General features: G+C 43.1%; 1 pseudogene; it reads right to left on the bottom strand.

The window, feature by feature from the left end:
* The window catches only part of LOC110543029 (baculoviral IAP repeat-containing protein 1b-like), a 45,691-nt pseudogene extending 21,401 nt beyond the window's left edge, over positions 1-24,290 (bottom strand).
* Positions 24,291-25,472: the final 1,182 nt, after the last annotated feature.

Genomic DNA, 25,472 nt, shown 5'->3' with positions numbered 1-25,472 from the left:
AAGCAATGAAACACGAAAGCTATTCTTGAATTATGTGAAACCCATTCTATAATTCAGGACCTTCCAATGATCTATTCACTGCCCCAACAGTGAAAGCATTTAAACTTCTCCTATAAAGGAACACTTATGAAGAGATGAAACTGAAGTTTCATTCATCTAAAACTAAGGATGAGAAAATGGAGGCATAAAGTTATTGTGTAATTTAAATGATGATTTCTGTACACCCCCCCCCATATCTGGTTGCAACCCTTGTTCTGAGAATCTCCTGTTTCCATGTTGTGTAAACACTGCTCCCCAGTTGTCCCCTAGTATGTCAATAACGCAAATTACACAATACTGAGCAGTCATTACTCTATTCTTAAACCCTCTAGGCTAGTTTGGCTTCTTCCCCGCATAAATCCTTGACATACTTGCACTTTATGGTATTCTCTGCTCCAGCTGCTCTCTCTTCATGTCTCTTGGACCTCTGCCCATGGCTGGAAATTCCCTACTTCCTCCTCTAACTCTTCCCCTCCTGGAGAGCAAGAAGTCCAGCCCTATTCTCTCCTCCACTCAGCTCTTGGCTGTAAGCTGCTTGTAATTTCTCTTTTCTCATAGGCCATTGTTCTATTCGAATAGGTTGATTAGTCAGCCTTAGCAGGAAGGCCATTGGTGTTGTGTCAGCAGGGTCTCCTCCTTATGACCTTGGAGAATCAGCTCGTGCTGTGTTCTGTTTATGGACAACTTGGACAGTTTTACTACCTTTGTCAGGAACATCCCTGATTTTTTGGCTTGTCTCTGCAGTTGGAGGAATGGCAATCCATGCTTCTTACTGTTGAAACAGATCCCTCCCCTGTAAATTCATGGCTGCATCTATCATATATGGCCTTAATTTTCCTGTTGGGATTTCTGGCCCTACACATTTAAGACATTTTAGGCTTTGTTTTACCTGCGACAGTGACACAATTCCCAGGAGCTGTGTAGATACATTTTTAAGTGACCAAATTGGATACCAGGAGTCTTGGAAAATTATTGTTACATATGCTCCAGGAGACACTAATCCTTCCACCTCAATGATATCTAACTGTAATTCTAATTTTGGCCTTTTATCATTTATAGCGTTTGCCAAAATATCTGTATTTCCATCTTTAGTGCCTCTTGTTTTATCCCCTAGGAGCATCTTTATCTCCTTTAAATGGTTTATCTAAGTTTTTAATAGCCCTGTTTGTCCTATCAGGCCTTGAATTTTCTATTTTTTTTTTTTTTTAGAATAATCCTCTTTTGGTGGGCAGGAAACTAATGGTTCATGTTTTTTTTTCTGTCAGACCTTGAGTGAAGTCCCTTAGTCAGTTTTCTGAAATTAAGGAATTGCCTTGGATAACTTGCATTAAAGAGCCATATAACCATTCCTTACCATCTTTGACAATATCAATTCCTCTAGTCCTATTTCATTAATGCATAAGTGAAGCCTCATCTTTCCACCATGCCAGCCATTGCAATTAAGAGCTAGGCTCTAGAATGGCTGTCATCAAATCTCTCCAGTCTTTTGGAGTTATGCAATTCCATGTGGCCCAGTTATTAAGTATTTGTTCAACGCATGGTGAGTGTAAGCCACAACTTGTTTTTCCCCTTAAGCCTTTTAAAATCTTGAGCCTTTATAGATTTCCATCTGAATTCTTCATCATGAGACATGAGGAGAGAGCAGCTGGAGCAGAGAATGCCATAAGTGCAAGTATCTTGGGGATTTACATGGGGAGGAAGCCAGATTAGCCTAGAGGATTAACAGTAGAGTAACTTCTCAGTACTGTACTGTAAGCTGCTTTATTGGCCTATCAGGCAACAACTGGGGAGCAGTGTTTACACAATACTGAGGCCGGAGATTCTCAGAACAAAGACTGCAACCAGATGTGGGGAGTACAGAAATCAGAATTTGAATTACACAATAACCTTATGCCTACAAGAAAACAGAGTCAGCCAGACTGCTTGTGAAAGCAGACTCAGGGATACCTGGTAACTGGTTCATCCCTGAGACCTCAAGAGACTGCAGGGCAGGCAGGGTGAGAAGCAGCTCCTGTTCTGCTGTGCTGAGCTTCAGCCTGCACACGGAGCACTTGGTGACAGAGATCTTATTCAGCTCTAGAACCGGGTGGATGCTTTCAAGAAAGCTACTGCTGTTGGACAAGCAGAGCTCAATATTCTGTGAAGCTGAGAAGACTTCCATTAGGACCTGGAGCAGTGCTTGGTCTGCTGGGCCCATGTCGGTCACTGCAACTTCCAACCTAGGGATCTTGTGTGGCTTGGGTGACAGTGTCCAATAGCCAGTACTGATATTCGGTGGGGCCTGGTGTCGGATATCCTCATAGTTCCTCACGATCTCTTCTTTTTCAGCCAAATCTTTCTTGCATTCATTCACGGGTTGAAAGGCTGATGCATAGTCCTGATCTACAGTTGGTGTCTGTAATGTTTCCAAACTTTTTTCTATTAATGACAAATATATTTGCTGTACCCGCTTATTTCCATTTATTGAGACCTCAATACTCTTCAATAATAACAGGCTTTCTGGGTGCTCCCAAAAGTACTGTAAATTCAATACTTTTAAAGTCAGTGTTCTTCCCAGAAGAAATCGCAAAATCAATGGAGAACATGCAGAAACTGTGTTGCTTTCATAAGCAAAGTTTAAAGCAATGCTCACTAAATACTCTGAAATTAATGAAGAGAAAAGTTTAGGAGATAACTGCCACAATCCTCTAATGGAGTCCATCCACAGTGAAGCTTCTGGGTGGAGCTTCATGTAGTCCTCATCGTCAGAAATGTTCTCCAGCGACTCTTTCTCATCCACCAACTGAAGCAAATGAGACACAACCTCTGGCCCTGCCCTTGATGAAGGGTGGCTGGAGACATACTTCAAAAAGTTGTTGTAGGTGGTCAGAGCCTTCAAGGGCGAGTTAATTTGTCTCAAATAATGAATTCCCAGATCTTGGTCTTCCTGCCTGTCTGAACCCAGGAGTTCAGTCAGCCTCACGGCACCAAGAAATTCTTGGAAGAGAGGACTTAAAAACCGGTAGACTGGTCTCAGCCTCTGGGCGGTGAATTTGCTCATCAAGCAGGTGGTCAGGTCTTCATCTTCATCCACTCCAGCCTCTGTGAGGTCATCATTGTTGAACTCAAAGCATGAAGAAAAACACTCTCTCAAGGCCAGCTGCCCACATGAGGACACAGTGGCCTTGAGGGCCTCAGCTGCAGCTTTAAGGACAGGTACTTCATATAGGACTTGAAAATGGCCACATCATGAAAGGGCTGGTCAGATGGATTTTGAAACCAGTCAGTACAGACGGCTGCCATGAAGAGAGGAGTTTTGTGAATTCCTCTCAGATGTTCATTCTTTCCAAAGTAATTGAAAAACCTTTGTACACGGATTATATTATGTGAAAAGAACTTCCATAATACAGAGACAGTATTATAGAAAGGAAACTCTTTGATCTCTAGAATTGTATCCAGATATGGACGGATGGACCTGGCCCTGTTTGTATGGACAGCGATCAATAAGCAGGTTCGTGACAAGTAGTTTTTTGTAATCAGTGTCTCTAGGGCTTGGGGGAGCGAGTCCACCCCATCATCCAACAGGAACAGCACCTGGTGTTTTAACTGGTGGATGATGATGCTCAGGCATGCTTCACTAATACAGCCTCCTGCCTCTAGGAGTTGGGCACAGATGATGCTGGCCAGACCCTGATCTGGTCTGGTGGAACTAACAGAGAGATGGAAGACCAGCTGGAACCTGTTCAACAGGGGACAGCACCCTGATGCCCAGAGAAAAGCTATTTTCTTCAGGAAGGTTGTCTTCCCACTGCCAGCTTCCCCCTCCACACACATGACGGAGCTGTGATTGGTGAAGACCTCGGGGATCGTCAGGGCCCCTTGCATTGGCCTGCTGATGTGCTTTGAAACGATGGACACATCACAGCCAAGCAAGTGGTCAGTGCTTTGGCTGGAGCACACCTCTGGCAAATTCATGTGGCAGAAAGTGGCTTTGGTATAGGCGCCTCGTAGCTGCTCACTCAGACTCTTTGCCTCTTGAAACCACTGGGCTTCCCTCAGAGCCAAGCCTGTGGAGAGAAGAGAGGCAGAGGAAGTTGTATCTTCACATCTCTTTGATTGCTTTGTTTGTCTGCTAAGAGTGGATTAGGACTCTCCTCTCCTTCCCATGACCCCCCTCCATACCCTAAGGTTCTTTCATCTTTCCATAGCATCAGAATGTTGGGTACTATTTCTAAGGCCTCTCATTTGACAGGTTCTTGGATATCCTGGCCCCCTAATTTCCCTTTAGGATCTCAGGAGACCAGCCTGCTGCATGATGCCTTAACACTGGCTGCTTTGGATCTGGCATGAGGACTGCTGTCTGTAGTCCTGCATTTACTCTCAAGATGCCACGGGAGTGCTCTCCTCTAGGAGCTCCTCAGACAATTAGAAATATGCTTTCCTGTCCAATGTGCAAATACACAGAATCCCATGTGCTTTCAAGCTCTTACCGGCCTCGGTGGGATGAACTGGGTCCTCGTGATTGCTTTCACTTGTGATTTCCTTTGAAACAGAAATCCTTTTATTAAATCATAACTGGGTCTTGATTTAAGAGTGGGCATTGTATTATTACTGAGGATCTTCTAAACATCTTCTAAACCCAGCCTACTCAATTCCGATAAAAGGAAGGCATAGTCCAGGTATGAAAGAATAAATTTCACATGTGTGCAGTAGTCATGTTCCTAGATGGTACATGCATTTTACACACATCTTCTCTATGGGTGAGGACTTTGTGAGTTATCAGAACTGTAATATCTAGGACAAGAAGAGTACTGCAAAGTTCATCCAGCATTCCTCCTTGCTTAGTCATTACTAACTACATGTTTAATACCATACACAGGGATGGATGCAGACAGATTATTAAACACACACTTTTTTTTTTTTATTTGAGACAGTGTCAGGTAGTGTCTGGAATTCCCTATGTAGCCAAGGGTAATGTTGAAGTATTTGTCTGCCTTTCTCCATTTCCCAACTGCTGGTATTATAGGCATGAGCCTACACACACCCTTGGCTTTGATACCATTTTTTTTTCCTTTTCTTGAACTCCAAACATCTTACTATACCTCATTTTATTCAGAGCTAAAGACCTTTTTGTGTCTATTAGGGAACCATATGATATCTGAGTTACATCCTCTGCACTTGCAATGCCAGCCCCACATCTGACAAAGGGCTGATATCCAAAATTTATAAAGAAGTCAAGAAACTAAACATCAACGAACCAAATAACACAATTAAAATTTGGAGTATGGATCTAAATGGAGAAATCTTGACAGAGGAATCTCTAATGTCTGGGAAGCACTTAAAGTTCAACATCCTTAGCCATCAGGGAAATATAAAAGAGAACAACTCTGAGATTTCATCTTACACCCTTGAGAATGTCTAAGATCAAAAACTCAAGCCACAGCTCATGCTGGTGAGGATGTGGAACAAGGGAAACATTTCTCCACTGCTGGTGGGAATGCAAACTTATACAGTCACTTTGAAAATCAATTTAGCAGTTTCTCAGAAAACTGGGAATAGATCTACCTCAAGACTCAGCTATACCACACCTGGACATATACCTAAAGGATGCTTCATCCTACCACAAGGACAATTTCTCAAGCATGTTCATTGCTTCTTTATTCATAATTGCCAACTGGAAACAACCTAGACGCCCTTTAATGGAAGAATGGCTAAAGAAAATGTGGGATATTTGCATGATGGAGTATTATTAAAAACAATGACAGAATGACATTTGCAGGCAAATGGACGGAACTAGAAAATACCATCCTGGTAAGATAACTCAGAATGATAAACATGGTATGTTCTCACTTATAAATGGATATTAGCTGTGATGTAAAGGATAACTATGATACAATCCACAGACCCAAAGAAACTAATTAACAAGGAGGGCTCAAGTGGGGTTGTGTGACTCTCATGGAGAAGGAGAAATAGAATAGGCACTGTGGGTGGATGGTAGGAGGAGACTGGGTCAGGGCAGAGGTAGGGATGGGGACAGGAGGGATCAGGTGTGGGGAGGATGGAGAGAGTACTGGGAGAGTCAACTGCAATAGGGGGTCTCTCTGGGACAAGCTAGAAACCTAAGGCAATAGAACCTCCCAAGAATCTCTGAGGGTGACCGTAGCTAAGACTCCTAGCAATGGGGAACATGGATCCTGAAGCAGCCATCTCCTGTAACCAGGCAAGACATCCAATGGAGAGATTGGGACATCAACCCAGCCACAAAATCTTCGACCTACAATTTGTCCGACTTACAAGGGGTAAAGATGGAGTAGAAATTGAGGGAGTACCCAACAATGACTGATCCAGCTTAAGACCCATTCCATGAGAGGGAGCCTACCACTGTCATGATTAATAATATTCTGTTATACTTGCGGACAGGAGCCTAGTATAACTGTCATCAAAGAGGCTTCACCTAGCAACTGATGGAAACAGATGCAAGACCCACAGTCAAACACTGGGTGAAACCTGGGGAACACAGCAGAAGAAGGGGAGGAAGGATTGTAGGAACCAGAGGGGTCAAAGACACCACAAGGAAACCTATAGAATCAACTAAACTAGTCCCATGGGGGCTCACAGAGACTGAACCGCCAACCAGGCAGCATGCATGGGACTGATCTAGGTCCACTACATGTATGTAACAGTTGTGTAGCTAGTCTTCATGTAGGATTCCTAACAGCAGGAGTAAGGGATGTCTCTGACTATGTTGCCTGCCTTTGGAATGGACTCCGTTCCCCTATTTGGGCTGCCTTGTCTAGCCTCTACAGAAAAAAAATGTGCCTACTATAACTTGATATGCCAAGGCGGTTGATATCCACAGGAAGCCTCCCATTTTCTGAAGAAGAAAAGAAGAGGAGTGGATAGGGGTGTGGGGGAAGGGCTGGGAGAAGAAGAGGAATGAAAAACTGCAGTCAGGATCTAATTAATTATTTTAAATAAAAATTCCAAATACAAGAGATTTATCAAGGGAACCCAAAATTGCTCTGCTGTTTTGTTTTCCTTTATTTTTCTCTATTGTAATCAGCTTAAACTTTTTACATAACTATAGCTCCTCCGTTGAGACCTACTGTAGTTCTTAGCATAACTTTAGCTCTTCTGTTAACAACTGCTGTCTCCTTTAGCATATGAGAAGCCATTTTACTTCCAAGTATCCATTTTGATCATAAGGTAAAATTGAGTTCAAGTTCTCAGGCCTAAGTGCCTGAGACCAGGGTCCACTCCAATAGTTCAATAATTGGTGTTTAGAATAAAATAATAGATGATAAATGCATGTTCTGCTTGAGTTAAAGATAAATGTAAGTTCTGTTAGAAGTAAGATCGAAACATCCTATGTTCCTTACTCCCAGAAAGCTGGAAAGCCCGCAAGAACTCCCCTACCCTAAATTCCAGACAATCAGCTTAAAGTACTTTTTCTAACTACCTAGATACAATGAACATGAAACAAAAATTAATTCTTCTCAGTTGAATCAACATACTGTACCTGAAAAAAATGATTTTTCCTTCTTGGTTGTGGTTTTTTCCTTTGAACACTCACTTTGAAAATGGCTCAGCATCACTGCCTGGCTCCTGAGACCAGAGGTGGCCCTGGCTGGTCAGTTTTTGTTTGGCATTCAATATGCTTCTTTCATCTGAGTCTGGTCAGTGTGGGCTACTCCTGAACCCTAACATTCTCCATTGTTTTGTTGGTGTTTTTTGTTTGGTCTTGTTTTTGATTTTGAGGCGGTGTCTTATACTATTGTCCAGGCTAATGTTGAACTCCTGACAATTCTCCTGCCTCAGCTTCCAGAGTGCTCTTTTCCAGGTGTGAGCCACCGCACCCAGCTTTGTTCTTTCTTCTGTGGGGTGTGAACCGGCATACTTACCATTGCAACAAAATGACAGTCTAGGTTGCTTGTGTCACAAGTGAACTGATAGTTAGATTGTATCTCAGAGAAACAGACTGTCATCTGACTTCATGATTTTACTGGCCTTTTGCCTTCTAGCCAGGGATGTACCCGGGTCATAGATTCCTTGCTAGCATGCAGAGGAGCTTTGTTTTTATCTGCTCAACTGCAGTAAAGAACACACATCAAATCACAAAACACAGACTTGTAATCTCTGCGTTTGGAAAACTGAAGCAGGAGGATCATAAATTCCCAGCCAGTCTGGGATTTGAACACGGCAAGTTCAAAGTCAGCCTAAACTACACAGTGAGACTCTGTCCCAAACAAAACTCCAATGAAACGAAATGTAACTTGCCTTGCACATCTCAGAAGTAACAAGTCAAGCCTACTATCTTCAGTGGGCTGGAGACCGGGTCTGCTTAGTCTGGATGTTTACCAGGAATAAGTCTGAAATTTCATCAATAGACTTCTTATAGGAGAAGGGCTGACTGTACATTTCATGAAGCTTGATATTGTGTCTCCTTCGTTCACTGTGAAGTTCCTGTCTAACGTGGCACTTGATAGTGCTTCTTATATTCTCGTGGACTCTATCTAATTATGATACATTTACAATTGACAATTGCGGCTCAATCCCAAGATCATGTGTTGCTGAGTCAGAGAAGGGGCGGGGCTCATTACCCTGGATTCCAGAAGTGCATGGTGGCTCTCAGGGGCTGGAATCACTTCTGCAGAGGACTTCAGGTTTTGAAGAAATACGCAACTATGCAGAGAAGGTAAAAGTCATAAAATAGTTCCATGAGATAAGGATTTGTATTTGCTTTTTAAAAAAACATGAAGATCAGGACCAGGTGTGAGGACTGGCTTTAGCTCTGAGGTTTCCTTGGCAAAGAGACGGTTGTGTCAACCCACACCAGCCACTTAAAACGGAACGAGTGAGTGTCTAGTTCAAGACCCGCTGGCGCTTCCTAGTCCTTTATATCTGGAGCACAAATCTGTTGTGGGTGGCGCAGCAGGTGGGAGGCGTTCCCGTGTGCCCAGACACTACCCGAAGAGCCCACCGAGTTTCACAGCACCAATGTTATAATAACACATCCTCCCCAGCATGTTTGGTATAAGTAAGGAAGTTGGTCGTGGAAGGGGGAGGGTTAAGAAAGAAGGGATGAGGGGTGCCCCAGAAAGAAACAGAGGGAGGGAGAAAACGCAAGAAAGTCAGTGGACTTGGGAAGGGGCATGGGAGGAGACGAGGGAGGTAGGAAAGAATTGGGAGAGGAAGAGTCAAGGGGCTACAGCAGGGATTCAAAGTGAATGAACTGTAATTTATAAAAATATAAATAAAAAAAGAAAGTCAGAGAGAGAGAGAGCAGTGATGGGCGGGTCCTTTATATCTGGAGCAGGCCTGGCTTGCACCTGGTAGAGGCAGGTGATGACATCAGAGGTTGCTAGGCAACCTAGTCTAACATTAAGTATGAAGCAGAAAGCGAACATTTTCAATGATTCTGTTAGTCTTGCATCGTGTAAGTCTCTGGGTTCCAATAAGAATGCATGTGGTTTGTAAAGTAATGGTGAGGATATTGGGGGAGTGTGTTGGGGTGAGAACAGAGTTAGTGCCTGTCCATGAAACCAGCTGAAATAATCTTAAAGAATAGAAAATAGTGACACAGCACTGTGGGTGCAGAGGCAAGAGGATAACTAGGGCTCACTGGATGCTAGCAGGTTCAGAGAGAGACCCTGCTTCAAGGGAACAAGAGGGTGACATAAAGGAGAGGATACTCCCTGTCTCTATTTGGCCCTATGTAGAACACACAATGCACACACAAACACACATTACCTAAGTGAACAAGGTAAAAAATAAATAAAAGTTTAAAGACTAACTAATGAGAAAACTCTAGAGCCATGGAAAAGGAACAACAAAGGACATTAAAAATTACTAAACAAAGTGTACAATTAAAAATTTAGTTAACAGTAATTTTTAACCATATCAACTCTTGTCAAACTGTCAGAAACAAACCCACAAGATCCAAGTGTGCCAACTACATGAAATTCACATTAAGTATCAAAACATAGATATCACACAAATAAAATTTTAAGGTAGATATCCAGAGCTTAGAGATGGCTCAGTTGGCAAATGCTGGCTGGGCAAACATGGAGACTGGACTCAGAGCTCCAGCACCTGTGTAATAGCGAGGCAATAGGGACAGTGTAATCTTAGTGCTGGAGAAGGAGAGACAGGAAGACTGTCGGGGCTCAATAACCAGCCAGTAAGTCTCATTGGCCAGCTCCAGGCTTAATGAGAGACCTGTCTTACAAAATAAGTTGGACAGAAATACAGACCTATTTCTGAATACACAGAACACGTTGCTTTCAGGACAGAGAAGAATCAAGTTGGAACTGATTCAAAATTTCCTCCCTGCTGTCTCCCTGTCACAGTACTGGAAGAGGGTTTGCAGTCTGCTGGGGGAGGAAGGCCACCTGCATTCTACAACATCACCATCATGCCAGACAAGATGAGGCCAACGGTGAAGAGTGGCCTGAATCTTTGGGGATAACCGACTGCTTTTGAATTGGACTTGAGGCTGTTTCACAGATGCTCTGAACCTGGTCAAGCTGGGTGTGGTGGTGCAGGCCTGTAAATCTCAGCACTTGGGTGTGAAAGACAGGTGGATCTCTGGGTCAAAGGCCAGACTGATCTACAATAGCAAGGTCAGAACAGAAAGGGCAACACAGTGAGACCCTATTTCAAAAAGGCAAAAAGAAAGAAAACAAAAACCTAAACTAAACCTGGTCAAAAGCACATGGCCCAGAAAGTCTATAAAGGTCTTAGCAGGGCAGTGTCTACTAATGCTATCTGGCTTAATAGACATCCTGTCAAATTGCCTTCTAAATATTTATGTTCCTATAAAAAGAATGATGCTGCTTTGAACCTTGGCTAGATAAGCTTCTCACTGCAGTGCAGAAAATAATTGATGATCGAGTTCTCAGCTCTGAATGAAGCATCTATATAAACCTCCCACAGAGGCTCTGGGGACATCTGGGAAAGAATGTTTGAATTGCTGTGAAATGCTGCCTGCTGAGCATTTTGACCATCACATTCATGAACCCTCATCTGTGGTTACCTGAGTAAGACCACACAAGACCAAGTCTACTTCATCCCAGAACCAGGAATCTGTCTGGCACCTGGGCCATTTTTTCCCTCTTACTCAGTTTGGTCATTTGTCTGCTCAGCTGAGGTTCTCCCTGTGTTGCTCTTGTTCGTCCATAAGTGCTGATCAAAGTGCAGAGCTTTCTGAGCCACGGTTTGGAAGCCTTGTCTTTTTTTAAAAGTATGTTATTCTTTGGAAATCACAGAAATGTGCACAATGCATGTGGATTATATCAACCCCCACTGCCTTTCTTCAGTTTCCCCAGACTCCTCCTAAAGTCAGGTCACCTCCCAGCTTCGTATCCTCTTTTAACTGAATTCCATTAGTGCTGCTCATGGGTGAGTGGACACAGGGCCATCCAGCAGAGGTCGGGAAACCTCAAGGCCCAAGGGCTGAACAAGTGTCAACAGCTCCCCTCCTACAGGTGGGGCTTGGCTTGGCTGGATTTGGGGCAGGCTTGTATGGATAGGCAAGCACAGCAACTGTGAGTTCCTGAGAGAAGGATCCTGCTGTGCACAAAACAAGACAAACCCAAGACAAAGTCCTCTGGCTCTTCTGACCTCTTGGGCCCTCTTCTGCAATGTCCCCTGAGTTTGGGAGGAGGAAGTGTTCCCTCAGGAATGAGCACACCCTGTCACTTACTGTCTGCACTTTGACCTTGTTGTAAGTCTCTGGAATTCTGTTCTGTTAAGGTCTGAATATATGTTCATTCCAGACTCCCATTAGCAACTAAGAGCCCTGGGATGTCCTAGAGAGACACTTGGATGAAAGGATATGGTTGTGATTGCCAGTGATCATTTTATATCTTGTCATTGTCTATCTAAACAAGATCTGGGGATGGTGGAGCATGGCTGTCAATCCAGCACTTCGGATGTGGAGGCAGTAGGATGAGTTTAAGGCCATCCTCCCTAAACACTGAGTTGGAGGCCATCCCGGGTTATCTGACACTGTGCCTCAAAGACCTCTCTCCAGCTGCCCTTCCCCAATACAAAGAGTCACTAAGCCAGGTTATGATAGCACATGCCTGCTCTTCTGGTATCCATGAGATGGAGGCAAGAACATGGGAGTTCAAGGGAAATCTGAGCTATACTGAAAATCGAGATCCGCTACACAGTGAAATCTTTTCTTAAATTGCCTTTTTAAAAAAAAAAAAAAAACAACAGAGGTTCTCTGTGTAGCTATGACTGTACTAGGACTCTCTCTGTAGACATAATAGAATATTTTGTCAAACAATATAAGGGTTGGAGCTATAGCTCAGTAGCAATGTACTTCTCGCTTTTTGATTCATCCTAGGGGGAAATATGGGTAAAACAAGAGTTTCTGGAGGTTGTCACTGGTTTAGTGTGTAGTTAGCAATCATGATACTCTGGATTCAATCTTTCTCTCTCCCTCTCCTTTTATGTCTGTCTGTCTGTCTCTCTCTCTCTCCAACAGACATACAGACACACACAGCAAATATAGAGCTAAGACAAAAAACAAACAAAAGACCACCAAAGAAGAGCAGGCAAAGCTGAAAGTTTATGTAGATGTGTGTGTGTGATTGTGCATGTGTTTGGTAAAAGGACAGTGAACTGAAAATCAAGACTGTGTTTGCCCCTGGATGAGAAGGACAAACATCAACCAGGAAAAGGGAGTGGCACGGTGGCCTCTAAGGCACTGAGAGACCTTGACTTCTTGACTTTAGCACTCAGCTCCCAGGCTTTATTGTTAGTGTCCTTTCAACCAGATACGTAATTACAGTAGATACGTGTTACATATGCTAGTTTGTAATTATAACAAAACAAAACTTCATCGACACATTATAAAACAACTTTTAAATATAACTAGATTGCCTCACTACTTACCATCCCAGGGACTGAGAAGACAGCCCCTGCAGTCTCCACAATTTTCTGCATACTATTTCCAAATTAGAAAAAGAAAAAGTAGAACCTGAAAAACTGTCTCAGTGGGAGAACAGTCATTACTCCTGCAGAGGACTCAGGTTTGCTTCCTAACACCCATATCAGGCAGTTCACAGCCTCCTGTAACTCAGTTCTAGGATATTTGATGCCCTCTTTCTGACCTCTGTGGGCATCAGGCATGCAAGTAGTACACAGATATACATGCAGACAAAACACCCATGCACATAAAGTCAAATACTAAAATAAAATAAAATAAAATAAAAATAAAGTCAAATACTTTAAAATGTAAGAGAAAAAGAAAAAAAGTGACCATTGCTGTCACTAGTCTTCTAACTTCAAAATTAAATGGAAATATTCTATGTATTTATTTATTTATTTAAGTTGAATAAAAGTTTTGCTATGTAGCCCTGGGCTGCTCTAAAATATGATTTTAGAAGGAAGAGGATTAAGTGGAGACAGAGGGAGATAAGAGAAGGTAAATGGAAGGATGGTGGTGACATGATTGTCATACACTGTAATATATATATATTTTTGTGTGTAAAGTTCATAAATGTACATATATTAAAATGTCATTATTTTATATAATTAATATACACTAACAAAACATTTTTAAAGAATATTTTAAGGATTTGGGATGTTATTTCCATTCTATCTCAAGACCAGATAGTATTTAAATCTTTACATTTTAAAGTTTAATAATTAGATTTAAATAAATCTAGAACACAGCATTGGCTGCACACCAAACACACCTGAGGAGCTGAGCACAGTCTGCATAGCATTTCTAAGGTAGCATGACCTACATAGAGAAATCTGTGTGCATATTGACTCAACCTAAATTAAGATTTAACTATGATGTCTAGCTAGACAGAGAGACTCTCATGTGAGGAAAGAAATGAAGATACATGGATGTATTCTTTGCAGTGGGAACCAGAGAGTGAGCAGACACTACCCACAGATAACAAACATGGACAGTGAGGGAATAACAGATGAAGTGAGTTCAAAGTCAAGAGAATTCACTTTGTTCACTTTGGGAAAAACTTGGTGTGGTCTGCTAATGGGTCGTCACCTTCCTCCCACTTCTCCATACATCCTCCACAGGAAAAACACCAGACAAGGTCCTTTATGCCTAGGAAAAGGAGATGGGGTCAGCTCAACAGCACGTACACCTGTTAACTCACAAGAATTTGACTCCAGATTTCACTAGTGAAATCCTGCTTGCTCCTCCAGTTGGATTATGTGGCAATACCATGCACAGGAGGCAAGAGCTCACACAGGACTTTTAGTCCTTCCGTGGGGTGGTCAGCAACAGTCGCTGAAGGTTCCTGTGCACAGTGTGCGTTGATGAAACCTGTCCCAAACCATCATCCTGAAAGATTTGCCATCAGGTACTCGAGTAGGAGCTCCGTGAGAGCAGAGATTTCTGTCTGTTCTGGACAATGATGACACACGGGACATTCACAGACATAGGCAACCAATAAGCAATTGCTTACTGAGTAAATCGGAAGAATATACTTGTAGCTGGGGCAGGATGGAAGAGCAAACTTAGGAGCTTGTATGCAAGGCAGGTTATGAAGAATCCCTGTCTCTGCTCACATTTTTGCCAGCTCTCCTCCCCCAGAAATAGGAGTACTTCATCTGTGACACTCAGGCAAGGCTGGCAAGAGAAGACAATGCCACGGGTGGTGAGTTTTGTGCCAGTGGAATAGGCCTGTCAGATGAAGTGACCTCAGGATCCCCAAGCCCAGAGGCTGAGCACCGAGGGAATTATGGAAAACTGAAGGTCGTATGAGGCCCCAAAGAGATCCATGACAAATGAAAATAAAGAAAAGTGCAAGTCTGGGATTAGACTACTTGTCAGACACAAAATTCTGACTTGGGTGCTAAAGAGATGCTCAGCATGAAGAACACTGGCTGCTCTTGCAAAGGAGTTAGGTTTGTTTCCAGCACCACATGCTGGCTCACAGCAACTATATCTCCAGTTCCAGGATCCAACACCCTGGCTAGCCTCTGAGGGGACCAGGCAGGCATGTGGCACCCATACTTACATTCAGGCAACACTCACACTCAGAAATGTAAAAATAAAAGGGAAAACCCAACTGACCTGTGTAGAAAAGTCCTGCTTTGACGAGAGCATCAACAGCCACAGGTGACTCGTGGGGCCAGTCCTTAAAAGTGTCCTTCCTCACTTCTTCATTAGCAAAGATGCTGTCATTGCAGTAAGCTTGGGGAAAAGATGTGGGTGAGAAGAGCAGGCTTTGATAACAAAGTTCAAGTGAGTTGTGTGTATAGGTGGGATGATCTTATGATCTGTGCTTGTGTCAGAATAATTGAGGGTGGTTAGAAGAGCAGGAAGAAATAAGAGATACAAGAAAGACCATGTTAGAACTGCTGGGCAAAGACTGCGGTATTCCATTCATTCTCTTCATTTCTGTGCATGGTCAGTGTGTTAAAATGTAACTTAAGACTGTCCCCTGGTCATCTAGCATTGGGATAGAGCAATATTGAGAGGAGATTCCTATTTCCAGAATCATTGTGAAGATTTGAGAAGGTCATTTCTCCTGTGGCTCCCTGAAAAACATTTGTTATGACAGCTTGCTTTTTGAGATGACCACATGTGTGTGTGGGGGGGTCTCCATTAGACTTTTTACCTCACCCTGGTCTCTGGACACTGGTACATGTCTTCTCCATGCTGTGAGCACGTGAAAATTAAATTCCCATTACCTTGGTCTGACAAGTTTTTCAAGATGAAAGCCTGCCCGTGTTCACATTTCATCCTAGGATTAGGATTTTTTTCCTTTTGCTTTAAGTATTTCATTGGCACAGAGAATACTATACTTTACTTTAATTAAGAAAAAATTTTAGAGTCTAGAAACATTTTGTATTTTACTTTTGACTTCATTAAGCCCTGAGATCATAGGGAATAGGTTATAATGTTTTCCTCAGTGCTCACCAGTGTGCTTTCTGGTTGTGAAGACCAGGTTGGCACTTCAGACTTTCCTTAGTTTCCTTCTTTATCTCATCATTTTCTTTCACTACATCAGGAAGCTGTCTCAAGACTTACAATTCGGAGTGTTTCATGTGTGTGCAAGTCCGTTTGCATATACGGAGTCACCTCTATGGAAGTCTGAGGACAACCTTCCCTGTTTCTCTTTTAACCTGCTCATTTAACAATGATAAGAGTGCGCTGGGCAGGACTGTAGACTCTTCATTTTGCTAAGGTAGCATTCATGAGCAAGCCTTCTTCTGAGAAACCCATTTACCTATGTCCACAATGTCACCCTTCTTGTAGACTCTTGATCTTGTGGCCAAAGACACAGCTCTGCGTTCCCAAGACCTAGAGAACACTGCTTCTCCTTTTCCCCATAGTGTTTGCTATTTTAACAACTTATTAGAAAATGGTGTTTTCAGTCAGAAGGATGCCATGTGCGTGCTTGTAAGTATGTATGTATGTGTAGCCAGACATTTGAGTACTTTATTGGGTTCTTTTATCTACCACCGTTCTGCCCCTTCTTCCACCCTTCCAAACCCCCAACACTAGGTAAAAGAGAAAGAAGTTTAGAGGGGCTTCAATACTGTTAGAATACTACCTGATGGTTAGGGGCGTCGATTTCCTTGGAGCAATATTCAATTTCTTCCACTCATCTCTGCACACAACCGCGTGACAAAGAGCAACCAACCCCAAAAGCACCAGCCAGCGACTACCAGCAGCAGCTGCAGCAGCCAGCACCTCTACCAGAGCAGGAGGAGCAGCAGCCACAGCCACACTGGCAGCTCTAACATTTCTATACTCACTCAAGAGTCCCCAGAATTTCAAAAGTCTTACACTTGCAGAAACTACCTGCAGTTGGCCAAATCACACCCAAGCCAAAGTAGGAGGCAAATCAGAGTCAGCTTCTGGGGACAATCTAAAGCAGCCCCAGATCTCACATCTGCGATTAAAATGAAAACATATTCCCATAACTGTCTGTGTTTTTAAAGAAACCAAAATCCTCACTACATGTATGTGTGAGCGTTTTGCCTACATGCTTGTATGTCTACCACATGTGTGCCTGGAGACCTCTCTGGTGGCCAGAGAGGAAGTCAGATTCCTGTGAGAGGGGGTTGCAGATTGTTGTAAACTGCTACCACTTTGAACTGAACCTGAGTCCTCAGCAAGAACAACAAATACCCTTAACATCTGAGACATCCCTTCACCTTCTGTTTATGTGGGGGGTGAGACACAATGCGTTGCCATGTAGGCTAAGCTAAGCTATCCTTAAAATCATCCTATTTCTGCCTCAGCTTTCTTAGTGCTGGGATCACAGGCATGGAGTTCTACACTTGGCACTAACCTCATGCAGCCCATCCTGGCCTCTAACCTGTTACCATAGTCCTACCTGGGCAGAAGTGTCTCCTTCCACCTTCCAAGAGCAGGAATTCCAGGGATGAGCAGCCTCAGGTGACCATGGAATTCTTACTGTATTATGATTGTTTTTGTCCTGTCCAGTATCCCTTGTCCTCACGTACCTGACCTCTGCTGGGGCTGAACTCAGGGCCTATCCTACTTGCTATACAGATGTTCCCCAACTGAGCGAGATTCCTAATACTCGGGTTTTGTTTTCCTGTGGGTGTTGGGATGGAACCTAAGGACTTGCTCATGCTAGGCAAGGGAGCAACACACTCAGGCCTCTTGTCTCATTCTAATGTGGATATTCCTTATCTTCTTAACAGCACACAGAGCCATTTAAGAAAGCAAAACAACCAAAGTCATTCTCTATTACAGAAATCACTTATGAAAATAATTTTTAAAGAAAGCTGATGAGGACTGGAGAGATGGCTCAGTGATTAAGAGCACTTACTGCTGTTTCAAGAGTTCTGAGTTCAACTCCTAAGACCCACAATCAGGAAGTTCATATATGCCTGTTACTCTGTCTCCAAGGGATCTGATGCCCTTGTTTATCTTCCAAAAGCACTTGTATACACATGGCACACACAACACACACACACACACACACACATACATTCAAGCGTGAGCATGAGAGAGAGATAATGAGAACATAAAAAAAGAAACAAGCAAAGCCATTGGAATGTGCCTGAGGTTTTACCTGATACCATGGGTAATTCTCTTCTGACCCAGGAATTCACAAAATGTTCTCCCTGGGGAAAGAAATTCAGGTTACTGCCTGATTGGCTGACTTACAAGATATACATCTATCTGTGGCCTGAAACTTAAGGTCTTCCCAAACTGAAGTGAATTTTCATTCAAACAGCAGAATTTGAGCAAAGCAGCCCTTTAATTTTGGTTTGATTTCTATTGATCTTGTAAACTTTTATGCAGTGCCAAACATCAGTGAAATGGAAGCTTTCTCAGGGTCACTCGTACCACACACCCTGCGCAACCACAGAACTGCAGTTACAAACAGGTGAATTTTGACTCATGAGGAACTGAGACAAGGGAAGGGAGCCATGCTCTCCAACCAGGCAGCTCTCCCTCTGAGAAAACTGCACCCCAACTATCAGCCCATGCCCTCTGCAGATGCTGCCTCTCAGTCAGTCAGACAATACAGTCTCCTTTGGCTTCAGTTTGAGGTGGGTTCCCACCGCTTGCCACTAGGAAGTCCTTACTAGTTTAAGGGTGTAAATAACCAGGTTCAGGAGCCAGCTTTGAGTGCCCAGCCTCTGCCAAGTACTAGGTCAGAAGACTGGGTCAGACATCCAGATGGAAGCGGCAGGAGGTAGCTAGAGTAGTGAGTGGCCTCACTCAGAGGGAAGAAGAAGGAGGCAGCGGAAGCAACCCAAAGCCAGCGTGGAAACTGTCTAAGTGGTTCCAGCTTCACAAGACAAGAGTTTTGTTTCCTCTCTGCACAGAGAGGCAGGACAATGAGAAGAGAAAGGAAGAAAAACAAAGAATATTTGGGAAAACAAACAAACAACAAACAAACAACAACAACAAAACATCACCCTGACATATCACATCTCAGAAAGAGTTGACATTGTAAATTACCATTACATGAACAAATCCCTCATAGCTCTGAATATACTGGGCAATTTCCTGACGATTTCTTGCTTTGAAGAAATTCACATCTACAATTAAAAATGTGGTTAAAAACACTCCCAGTATTGTGACTAAGACCGTCTATATCACAAGAAATATTTGCTAAAAACCCATCAAACTGTTGAATTTGATGCTTCAATAAAACTGTCCATTTTTTCCTGAAGTCTTACTCATGAGAATTAACATTGTGTTAGAAACATGTAAATCATATTAATGACAAAATGCCATTATTTAAAATTCCAACCTTGTGCTGCTTTAGTTTTTCATCAACTTGACATATAAGCTAGAGTCATCCAGGAAGAGGGACCCTCCACTGAGAAAACACCTCCATCACACTGGCTCGTCAACAAGTCTGTGGGGCATTTTCTTGATTAATGATTGATGTTGGAGGGTCCAGTCTGCTGTGGGCAGAGCCACCCCAGGCAAGTGGTCCTGGGAGGCCTAAGAAAGGAAGCTGGATATGAGCCTGGGAGCAAGGGGACAAGCAGTGTCCCTTCATAGTGTCTGTCTGTTCCTGCTTATGTTCCTGCTCTGACACCCCTCAGTGTGGGTTGTAATCTGGACATGTAAGCCAAGTAAACCCTTTCCTCCCAGGGCTGCTTTTGGTCATGGTGTTTATCAAAGCAACAGAAAGCAGAGCAGGAAAATCTTCGTATTATTTTAACTTTTAGTTCAAGGCAGGGTCTCCCTGTGTTGTGACGGTGATGCCAAACTCTGACCTCAGGCCATGCTCCCACCTCAGCCTCAACAGTAGCCTGTGCTATAGGCACGCACTACTACACCCCGCTGCTCTCTTCTTGAAACACATATGCGGTAAATCAAAGAGGTTGATTCCTAGCAAGCAGAGAGTGGAACACACACTCATACTCTAAATCATTGTAAAAACTCACTAACGATGGAGGGAGCAGGGTGTTTGAATACTAGCTAAGATATTTAATGTTATTCCACTTTATTGTTCATCTTTGTAGGAGACATAACACTTCTGTGGCTCTTTTTTTAAATCACTATTTAAAGTTATATGCTAAAGGAATAAGAAATGAAACCATGTGTTAGCTGGATTTTGCTTTGAGATAACCCGATCATGACCATTCCATGGGGATGGCAGGAAAGAGGTAGATGAAATAGGATCAGGTCAGCTGCTGACAGGTGCTCATTTTATACACTTCTCTGATTTCTTTGAGACTTTCATAATGAAAATTTGAAAACTAGTTAGAAGAATACATCTGTATGTAGCGGAAACAAAACGTCAGATGCCAAAATCATACCACTAAACACATTATCACAAATAATTGAAGTACACATCTCTCCTAAGCCCCATCCACTTCCCAGGGGCATATATTCTTTGTTCTCTGGAAGTTGAACTACCCATCAGCTGTTCCCAGGGTATGTGATCCCTGTATGGCTCTACCTGGCCATTCCAGGCAGGCTTCTCGTCTCCTGCTCCTCCTGACTTCGTCAGCTGCTGGGAGGCAGCCCCCCCAGGCAGGAGGAGAACCACAGTTATGAGATTACAGGTGTGTGCCACCATATCCAGCGAGAATTTTCATTTGGTGCATATTTCTCTGAATATGGGAAACCACTTGTAATATTTTAAAGACTGTTCTCGTCTTTTCCATCAATACATCATTTCCATTCCTGTGCAGATTGACTCATTTGGTAGTTAAGGTAAATCATGAAACTGCTTGACCTGACATATTGTAGTGTTGGGGACAATAAAACAACAGTCGTAACTGTTGAGAGGGCTGGAGAGCATGCGCTCAATGTACTTGCAGAAGAACTGGGCTCAGCACCGGCACCCACTTTGGGCAGCCACCTGTAACTGCAGCGGTAAGGAAGTCTGACACATCTGTCCTCGAGGGTGCCTGCACTAATGCACATCCCCAATGTCCCAAATATTAAAACTGAAGTAAACAATTGGGTCTGGGGTTTGTCTCAGCAGGTAAAGTACCTTAGCTTAGGCATGAGGCCCTGAATTAGAATCTGTGTTGCCCATATAAAAGCAGGGACCAGGCCACCATGTCACTAATCCTAACCCCAGAGGGATGGGGGCAGATGGATCCCATATGGCTTGTCTCAAAAGATAAGGTGAAGAATGATGAGAAGGTGGGCTAGGTTAGCATGTGTCCTCCACAGGAATGCACAAGGGCACGTATGTACACTACACACCAACACACCACACATATTAACACGGTCTACATGTACCAACATACTACACAGGAAATATGAAAACAAAAAGATAAAAAGAAAAAATAACACAAAAGAGAAAAGGGCCATTTAAGTTGATGTGATTCAAGCTTTTCACTATGGACCAGATTTCCTTGCTTGAAAATTTCTAGGGTGACACCATATTGGACAGGAGAAAGATCAAAACTCATGTGGTACTCCAACAAGGTTGCTCTTTTATCTCCAGTTTTATTTTGCTAAATATCAAGCAACAGAAACAGAAATAAAAGCTGAAATCTTTAAGAGAGAAGCATTTGAAACTTACGTGGGGAACCACTTGGCATGCTCCTTCCAGGGATCCTCTCCTTCTTCCCAGTGTCCCAGGCATCCACTGCAGGAGAAACACTGCACAGTGTCCCTTTCACCTACAGATGGAGGGAAATGATGGCACCAGGTGTGTCTTGGAGCTGATCATACTGAACCAGAGCAACACAGACCCCAGCATGCTTGTTCTTCCATGTCTCCTCTGGCTGAATCCCTGGCCACATCCCACAGCCCTAAATGACCCATTCCTGAGCTCTGGACCTACAGTTCCCAGCCATGGCCATCTTCCATAGACTTAACCCTCAACATGCTAGTTTCTTACATATACAGGCTGCTCTTTGGCTTTCAGGACCTAAGAGATGGAGAAGTAGGCAAAAGCTAGAACTACCTGGAATAATGCTGTCAGAAGGTCTAAGAGTTAGCTTTGCCATGTCACGTCTATGGAAATAGAGGCACAGTTCTCTAATTCTCTGAGCCTCAGTGAACTCAACTATCAAACACGGGGGAAGGGCAAACTGAGTGAATTAGAATTAGTGTTCAATCCATGTATAGCATAAGCAGGTACTCAGCACCCACAGATCCTGTTGTAATTGTCGTCCACATCTGTCCTAACACCTGTGTGTGGCCGGGGCCTTTCAAAAGTGTAGTCTTCTTGAGGATAGTTTGCCTCATGGATGGGAGTTAAATAAGTAAAAACAAACCCTTCCAAAACTATAGAAATTAAATCAATCAAGGAAACATATAAATAGTAATATTTGTGAAATGAGAAGAAAGTGGATTTAAGCTATCTCATAATCCATTTTCAGGTCCTTATGAATGGAGCTAGTGTTTTCTGGAGTCTTCTTATTCTGTTTTCCAGTGCTGGGACTAAACCAATGGCCTTTCACATCCTAAGATAGGCCTCAAGTAATGAGCTACAGCTCAACCTTCAGTTAATATATTTCTAGGCCCACATTTACAGAAATTTGTCCATATTTACAGAAAACCTTTTATTTTATACATATTTGGCAAGTTAATAATGCTACAGTAAAGTAAATTATAGCGGAAGTAAAATTATTAAAGTTTAATGAACTAGATCTTTAATATAACAATTAACAAATAAGGAATGATTAACAAGAAGTAGTAAAAGAAGGAGGAGGAAGAGAGAAGGAGGAGAAAGGAAGAGGAAGAAGAACAACACGAATAAGAAGAATGCAGATGAGGAGAAGAAAAGGAAACAGAAGGAGGAGAAAAAGGAGGAGGAGACGAAGTAGGAGGAGAACAAGGAGAAAAAAAGGAGGAGGAAGAAGAGAAATATCAAAACAACAAGAAGAACAAGAAGATGAAGAAGATGAAGACCAAGAACAACAGAGATAAGAACAAGAAGAAAAAGGAGAACAATAAGAAGACTAAGTCCAAGAAGAACAAGAACAAGAACAGAAGAGAAAGAGTAAAAAGGAGGAAGAGAAGGAGGAAAAGAAAAGAAAGGTTGGAGAGATGGTTCAGTGGTTAAGAAGGTTCACGCAGGAGACTGGAGTTTGGTTCCCAGCACCCACCTCAGGCATTTCTCAACCACATGTAACCACTGGGCCAGGGGACTCACATCCCACCCACCCCTCACAAATACATCATTTCTTTAAATTTTATTAATTACACTTTATTCACTTTTTTATCTCCCCATAAACCCTTACTTCCTCCTCTCCCAACCCCACCTTCTCTCCCCCTTCTCTACACATTCCCCTCCCTAAGTCCACTGTTAAGGGAAGTCCTCTTCTTCCTTCTGATCCTAGTCAATCAGATCTCATCAGGAGTGGCTGCATTGTCATCTTCTGTGGCCTGGTAAGGCTGCTCCCCCCTCAGGGGAAGGTGATCAAAGAGCAGGCCAATCAGATTATGTCAGAGGCAGGCCCTCTTCACATTACTATGTAACCCAATTGGACTCTGAACTGCCCTGGGCTACATCTGTGCAGGGGTTCTAGGTTATCTCCATGCATGAACTTGGTTGGAGTATGAGTCTCAGGAAAGACCCCTGTGCTCAAATTTTCTGGTTCTGTTGCTCTCCTTTTGAAGTTCCTGTCCTCTCCAGGTCTTACTATTTCCTACTTCTTTCATAAGATTCCACACATTCTGCCTAACAGTTGGCCCTAAGTCTCGGCATCTGCTTTGATAGTCTGCAGGGCAGAGCCTTTCAGAGGCCCTCAAGGCAGACTCCTAACTTGTTTCCTGTTTTCTTCTTCTTCTGATGTCCATCCTCTTTGCCTTTTGGGAGAGGGATTGAGCATTTTAGCCAGAGTCCTCCCTCTTGATTAGTTTGGAAACTAAATTTTTATAGAAACACCTCACAAAATGGGACCCAGTTAGTTACCTATAAGACAAAGCTGGCTGAGGAGAGTACACGTGGTGAGGTCCCATGGGCATAAAACGGCCACTTCTCAAAGGACTCCAGCCTGGCCTCCTCTTCTTGGTACTGTGCTTTTCCACCTGTCAGTGTCTTCTCTGGACTCTTCACCCTTATGTCATACTTGCCAATGTTACCAACATCTTTGCCCAACAGGAACTCACATTCTGGACGTAATTTCTTGTGGATTTCTATGGGAAGGTTCTTGAGTCTGGTGCTAAAGAGGATTAAGCTACAGCAAAAGCACTGCACCCCAACTTTCACCCCAGTATGGTAAAACCCAGCAACTGCCATGTCCTGAGACGTCCATGATTTGAATGACTCATAGGTCACAAAAGTCTTTAATCTTCTGGCTTCACTGTGCATCTGTGAGTTAAAACCTTTCTTCATCTTCATTCATTCTTTGTGATCTTCTTCATGCTGTCTCTTTAAGATAGGAAGTGCATCCACACCGAGAAGAGCAGAGAACTCAGACACCAAATCATCATCAAACTCATAAATTCTCTCCTTGCAGGCTACTCCTGGTATGCCATTTTCTAAATGAGACAGGAATGTGGATGATTTTGGTGTCTGCAATATCTTTATTATAAAGGGTTGTGTCTCTGAGCCAGGAAGATGGCTCAGTGGGTAAAGAGGCTTGCCACAAGCCCGATGATTTCAGTTTGTTCCCCAGGACCCACATGGTAGGTAGAAGACCAGCAAATTTTGTATGTTGCCATCTGACCTCCATTTGTGAAAGACAGAAGTTGCTTGAGAAACTATGAAACATCAATATTCACTCACTCAATCAACAAATATTTGCTAAGCACCTACCTGTGTGTCAAGCAATGGGCTAGGCCTTGAGGACTGGCAGTGAACTAGACACAGAGAGCCGGATCCACTCATGGAGCCTTGCAAGTGTCCTTTAGCTTGACTGTTTGCTTGTTTTTCTTAGACAGAATCTTGCACTTAAGGGTGAAGCCAACAAGCATAGTAGAGCATTTGGTCTGCGACCCTATTTGGTTTTATAATAATGTGCTTGGTGTTCTAAGTCCTTTACCTGTACACACTCTTTGCACACCCCTCCTTCAGGACACAGCCTGTAGCCTCATCTCTGGACAACAGTATAGATTTCCCTGTCCCTAGCAATAATAAACTTTAGTCAGTCTCTAGTCAAGTACATTCTCAATGTATTGGGATAGGAGGACTGCACCCAGACTCAAGAACCTTCCCATAGAAATCCACAAGAAATTACGTCCAGAATGTGAAAGGCTGATCAAACTGACCTGGATTTGGGTGCAGATGCAGGCAGGCAAAATTGTGTCTTTAATGTTTAAGGAGAATCTTCTATTTTCTATCTTAGGCACATATATACTTAAAATCACACACATTGTATGACATACATGTGACATGCGCAATGACCAAGGACTTGGATAATTCAAATACGCCAGTCAAAACAGAGGGCCCTTACTTAGCAACCAGCCCTTCCATCTCCTGAGCCCCATAAAAGAAATCCCTAAACAATGATGAGACTCCCTAAACACTCTCACTCACGTGGTCAATTATCAGTCTTGAAGGTAAAAGTCTGTGCCACTGTTTCCTTCCAGCTAAGGT

This window comes from Meriones unguiculatus, chromosome 6 (genome assembly GCF_030254825.1).
Source record: "Meriones unguiculatus strain TT.TT164.6M chromosome 6, Bangor_MerUng_6.1, whole genome shotgun sequence".
Taxonomy (NCBI): Eukaryota; Metazoa; Chordata; class Mammalia; order Rodentia; family Muridae; genus Meriones; species Meriones unguiculatus.
This window is presented reverse-complemented; position numbering and strand designations above follow the sequence as displayed.